This window comes from Melanostigma gelatinosum (genome assembly GCF_949748355.1).
Source record: "Melanostigma gelatinosum genome assembly, chromosome: 8".
Lineage (NCBI taxonomy): Eukaryota > Metazoa > Chordata > Actinopteri > Perciformes > Zoarcidae > Melanostigma > Melanostigma gelatinosum.
Window position 1 is genome coordinate 12,459,989 of NC_136641.1, and position 6,291 is coordinate 12,466,279.

Below are 6,291 nucleotides of genomic sequence, written 5' to 3' on the forward strand. Positions count from 1 at the left end.
TCGTTGAAGAAATCAGGTCTCATCTATGGAGTTAAAAGCTGCACTTTGATCCAAAAGCTGTACAATATAGCCATCAGTGACTTCCACCGTGAGGGGGGAGGTATAGCTGATGAGAGCTCTAAAACCGGACACATGTTTGAGAGATGTTTTTAAAATCTCAGTGGGTTTTTATTTAGAGATAACACAGGTTTTCTACCACCAACAGTAAACCAGACTCCCATTTGTCTCCAGTAGGCTAGTGCAGTGCCAGTTCAAAACATGCCTGTTCTGAACAGGCGGATTGCAGCTTTGTCGAGAACCTCATCATACACGATTACTTGACAGCATACTGTGTTGGCCTGTTGGCAACTGACGCCTGCCTGAAGACGCAACTTTGCGATGAATGGTGCATGGTGGGCATCGGTCTGCCCTAGATGATCAGCCATGTGTCTTTTACTATCTGGCAATATATCTGAGCTGCCCCGCTGCAGACCATGAGTGTTTTCAGGGGAGACATTGTCTGCATTTGGCTTCCTTTTGTTGAAGAGGCGTTGACGGTCTGCAGTTTGATACCTCGTTCCTCTTCAGTGACTGCGGTTTCAAAATCTTGCAGTTGATCCATGCTTACATCAGGACAGCAGGGATGCTCAGTAATGATGACTGTGTATCTGGACGGACTCTGAAATGTAGAGAGCAGAGAAAATCATCTCCAGAGATCATGACATGGCAAGGCTGATAGAGACCCGAATGAGCCGACTCAGTGATTGGGAAGTCTATGTGTACCTGTATGTGTGTTTTATACAATAGAGGAACGAGGCTGAATCTTGTATATCTGTGTCTTATCTTAAAAGATGTTCACTAGCAGATCAGTTAAGCACCAGTTAAGCACCAAAGCAAATACTTTGTCGCAGAAAAATACAAGTTTACAGATGTCTCATATTCAGTCTTGGACCATCTGTACAGTCTTCTATGCTTTGAGAGTCAGCCCAGGAGGAGTGAATGACTCATTGCTCCCTCCCATGAAGGATAAATTGCAGGGTTTATGCAGGTGAATTTGTGCTGAATGTTAAGATGCAGCAAAGACGATCGGGTCGTTTCTTCTCTACCTCAAAGATACACATGGTGAGACTTAAAAGCTGAACAGTTAACTAAAGGAATGAATGACGTTTTTCCATATATGGTCACATTTTCGAGGACGCGGGGTTGCATTGGAAGGACATGGCACATCAAAAAACGTGGCTTCACCCCTGGCACAAACAGACAACAGTGACAAACTGACAAAGCTTTTTGGGTGTAACTCACACAGCACACACTAATGTGTAGACTGTATTTAGATAAAGAATGTATTCACCTCAGTGGTGACTTGTGAGGTGCAATGCCGTATGAGACAACTGACCCAGTCAAGATAAAATCACACTTTAGAAGCCTTTAAGCCTCTGAACTCTCACACAGGTGTTTTCAATGAATCTGGCTGATGAGACATCTTCTCGGGACTGTGTGGGCAGACACTAATTTATTAACATCCTCCTGAGTCTCCTGTTGGCTTTACTGCACCTGTAAGGGCAGGACATAACGTTATCAGTCTTATTGGTAGATGAATTCCCATCAAAGGTGAGGCCCGCCTTTAACCTAAGCAGACATCTGATCAGCCAGTATACACCTGTGTGGGTGTTCAGAGGCATTATGTATTGCAGGTATTCATGCCATTGTCTCCTACCCCTGCACAATTTCATTTATTGGGATTTATCACTGAAGAATTTAAGAGAATAATGATGTTGTTCCCACCTCTTTCCAACAGTACCCCGCCCACTTCTGAACTTCTAGCAAAGACAGCAAGATACATGATGTGAAATGGTTAACATTCTTGTGACTTTAGTTGAATAGGTTTTTTTTCGGGACCTTTAACATCGTGAGTAATGCTCATTCAAACAGTGAGAATGGGCTGCAAAGCGTCCCCTGTTTTTCTATCAATATCACATCGACTTCTGTGTCTTCATGCCTTATGCAATTACCATCATTGATAGTTTGGGACTGACGCGACCTTTGGTTCCTTGTAAATGCAATCCGTTTTCATCAGAACGGAAACACACTTAAAGCTCACCACACACACACACACACACACACACAGACACGTAAAGCACAATGCCCACACAGTTTGAGATGCATAGCTAAAAATAGAAGTAGACAGGAAGGTGTCTGGGATTATTTTGGTAATTTATGACTTAATTAAATGTGCAAACCTGTTGTACAGTATCACAGCTTTGTCGAGTGTTATGATATACACCAAATAGATAACCATCCACTATATAGGCATATTCTCAAATCTAGTCTGACACTGTTTTCATTTGGGCCATACACTTCTGAAGTATAAATAAAAAGTATTAATAAAAATGTATTTCCGTCTTATTTAAGTAAATTAAGCCAAGTAATGCAACTATTTTCGGAGGGCTTCAACCCTGCACATTGTTTTCAGAGCATCACCCACCCCGATGCTGTCATACTTCACAAAGACTTTCCTTCGCGTTTGCTCTTTGAAGTTCAAGAACCAAAGGAGAAGGACCTTCAATGGGAGTCTGTTTGAAGACAGTGACTGCATGTTGAGTGTAAGCAGCCGCAGCACCTCTTACTTCTTAGTCTCCATCATCTCCCTCACACAGATAATTAGGTGTGCGGAGACCAGAACTGATGTGAAGCAGGAGTGATTGAATCAAATTGACCCAAATGAAAGAATTGATCGGCCTCACTGTGAGGTGTGTGAAAAAGAGCGGCCATTGATCTATTAGGATTCTTCTCAGGTTTGCTTGTGATTCACTGATGCATTGTTCAGATAGCTGCTTCATTAGGGGGGGATCATCTTTATTGTGTTCCTTGGTATGTAACAGAGTGTATGAAATGAGCTTTTGTATCTTTTTAGTATCAACGTTGGTTAAGCCAGGTTAAGATTTGCAGCTAGGTTTAGCCAGTTGTAAGTAATTCAGTTACATGCCCGGTCACAGCTTTCGTCAACAGATCACAAGGTTGATCCCAGATACCTGTGGCATTTTAATGCTGGTTGATAAAAATAAGGCGAAGTACATATATAAGCTCATGTAATAACTGTAATAACCAGCTTTATCTGTTTTTGTGAAATAGCCCACTGCTTGGCTAAATAAACCAAGCTATACTCATTAAAAATTAGCATTGGGCAAAGGATAATTATGACGTTATCATGATGAGTTATAATGTATTCTTGTAAAATTTAGTTTGTACAAGCTGTTGTGACAAAACGTCCGTTTATCTGCCGATATGGCTCATTGACGATCTGCAATCGGTGGCAAAAACGTGATCGGGCCGTATTCAATTATTAAATTATTATATACCTTTTAAGTTTTGTTATAAACTTTATATTATACTTTTGGTTTAGACCAAAGTGGTGGACCACCCGACTTTGCCAATATAGAGCCATAATACTTTGATTTCTCTTTAAACAGGTATTGGGGAAAACATAATTTTACAAAACAATACCATTAAATTCTCAAAGCAATACACCAAACGTTGATATATGATAATATTGAATATTTCCCCAGCTCTAATGAAATATGCAGTTTCATTCTTGTTCGTATTGAGCTCGTGAATCGACACCGTGACTTTGAGATATCTTTGGACGAGCTGACATTCTTGAAGAGATACCTGAACAGGTTGACTCGTCGGTAAGCTCCATGCAGCTTTAAAGTTCACTTTCACAGCTTTTCTACCTCTTCAGTACCTTATATGCATTCATGTAAATTGTCTGCGGCCCTTTTCTGACTTTGACATCGTCTCATTGCATAAACGTGAGTTGCATGAGACAAAGATACACACAGAAATCCGCTTTGGAAAATATATAAACCTTCATTTTATTTTTCCCACTTAAACCTGAAACACTACAAAATGCTGTTGGTGCATATAATATACAGTCATAATGAGAATATCTTTTGAAATCAACTATGTTATTATTCATTAATTAGATTAATCAAACCCCCAGGCCCTTCAAAGTTGTGTAGGAACACTGCACAGTGTGAGTGTGACATCTGCAGCCTCACTGGTGCCAGACAGCTCGCCTCTTTGATCCAGCGTCCTTATGCAGAGGGAGGCTGACCTATCATGAAAGCAGAGATGTGCTGCGTTCCAGCTTCCCAAAGTGTAAACACAGATATGTAGTCAAACAGGTTGAGAAAAAAATAAGATAACTAGGACCTCTTCTTTGAGGAAAAATACCATTATATCTCTTCCTGGTTTACCAACACTTCACTGGCCGTTATTAGAACAAATCAAGCTTCTGTTTTGCTCCTCCCTAATGACAGTTTTCCCTGGAAGCTTTATTCTTTTTTTTATTTTTTATTAGAGCTTCCCATGTCCCCTCCTCACTAATCCCTTCCTCTCATTAACTTCTTGCCTTATTTATCGTCGGGCTTTAAGGTTTATATTACAAACACCGTCACAGTAAGTGTGTGTGTGATAAGGTACATATTTAGAGGAGTTGATATTTTCTCATGTTTAAATCAACAATTTTAGAGAATAGTTTAATATTAGATGACAGTTTACTTTGAAGTGAAAAGCTCTTTGTGGCTTTTAAGACATTTTACATATAGTTAGTCATGAATGAAGTAGGCTTTAAACAATATTACACATGCCTTATGCTGACACGTTTCCTGGAGTTACTTTAGAATAGATTGTTACATTATACAGTAGAGTTTGCACTTGTTGCACGCAACATTTCACTTGAGGCTGAAAAATGTATATAAACAATATACTTGAGGAAAGGAACTACTTCATAATTTGGCTATTGCACCTTATACTCGGAAAAGAAAGCACACGCACAACTCTGAACCCTTACCAACAGTCACAATCCAGTCCCTCTCAAAAATTCAAATTAATATCCGATAAATATAAAATTCAGCTGACATATGAGGAATATTAAACCTGTCACCATGTGCTCACTTCTCAAACTAAAGCTACAGATTGACTCTCGGATCATTAGTTTATCTGAGCTGTACCACCGAATCTGAATATCTGCTATTGTACTGTCACCCGCCGAAAGAGCAAAGGAGGAGTCCAGCTCGAGTATTAGCGGTGGTTACCTTCAAAAGTCAAGGTTCATCCAGATACTATATCAGCTTTGTTTCATGTCTCACTCTCCAGCCACGATCTCCTTTCCCTGGTGTGTCTCTCCTCATAACCTCTGCCTTTGATTCAGTGCTACTCTTTCCTTTACCCCCCACCCCTCTCGCTCTCTCTCTCTCTCTCTCTCTCTACCTCGGTGTGTCTGCTGTCTTGTGCCATGCCGCAGGGCTCTCTGACTGATGTAATTTATGCTATCTGCTTTGCTAGTGTGTCAGAGGAGAGCGCCATGAAGCCAGCACTCTTCATGCAGAGTGCTCCTGTGGGAGTCTGTGAGCCAGCACTGGCTGAGCTAACCCTCTTTCTCTCTTTCACCATCTCTCCATGCACAGTGCAATTACCATGCGTGTGAAGAAGACACTCAATCTGCATGGCAGTACAGTATAATTACAGATTCTATATCGCAGCTGTCAGCTGCAAAGCCGTATTGCATGTGATGTCCCGCCGCAGGTATCTGTTCTGTGGTCATTAATTATACCTAAAGTCAGTTTAAAGGAATACTTCAGCCACAACATGATCTTATATTTGTAAATTACTCACCCCGTGTTACCTTGAATTATTGAACAAAACTTTTGTTTTGCAGAAAAGGTGATGTTAACAGATGACAAATTGCTGAGATCCAGGTTGCTCATCAATACAGTTTACTACAAACTCAAAAGAGTTCGGTTACTAACCCTGAATGAAACACATTACATTGACATGGGGCAATACCGCTCCCAAAGAATACATGTTTATTCTTATTTAGAGCCAGATAACATATCTGTTTTAATATATTTGTTCCTATATGTTCCCAATAGAGTGTAAATTGGTAGAATATTTTTTTCAGTGGATTTCATTTTGTAATACTGTGATATGATACCGTCACTGCAAACACCACCAAAAATACTGTGTAGATTTTAGGTCATATCGCCAAACCCTATCCCGATCATGTGCATTTTTACTAAAACCTCACTATTCAAAACACTTCTACGTAAACAGTCTCATGCTTGAGCAAGCATGCTGTTGTCCTTTTGATATTATGCTGTTAAACGCATCATTTTCTTTAAATATTCAAGGTAACAGGTTGAGTAATTGATAAACAAATGGTCTTTTCTTTGGGTGAAGTATTGCTTTAAGTGAATGTTCTGTATGCTGTGTATAGATGGGGAAGTGTTTTGCTCATGTATCAGGAAT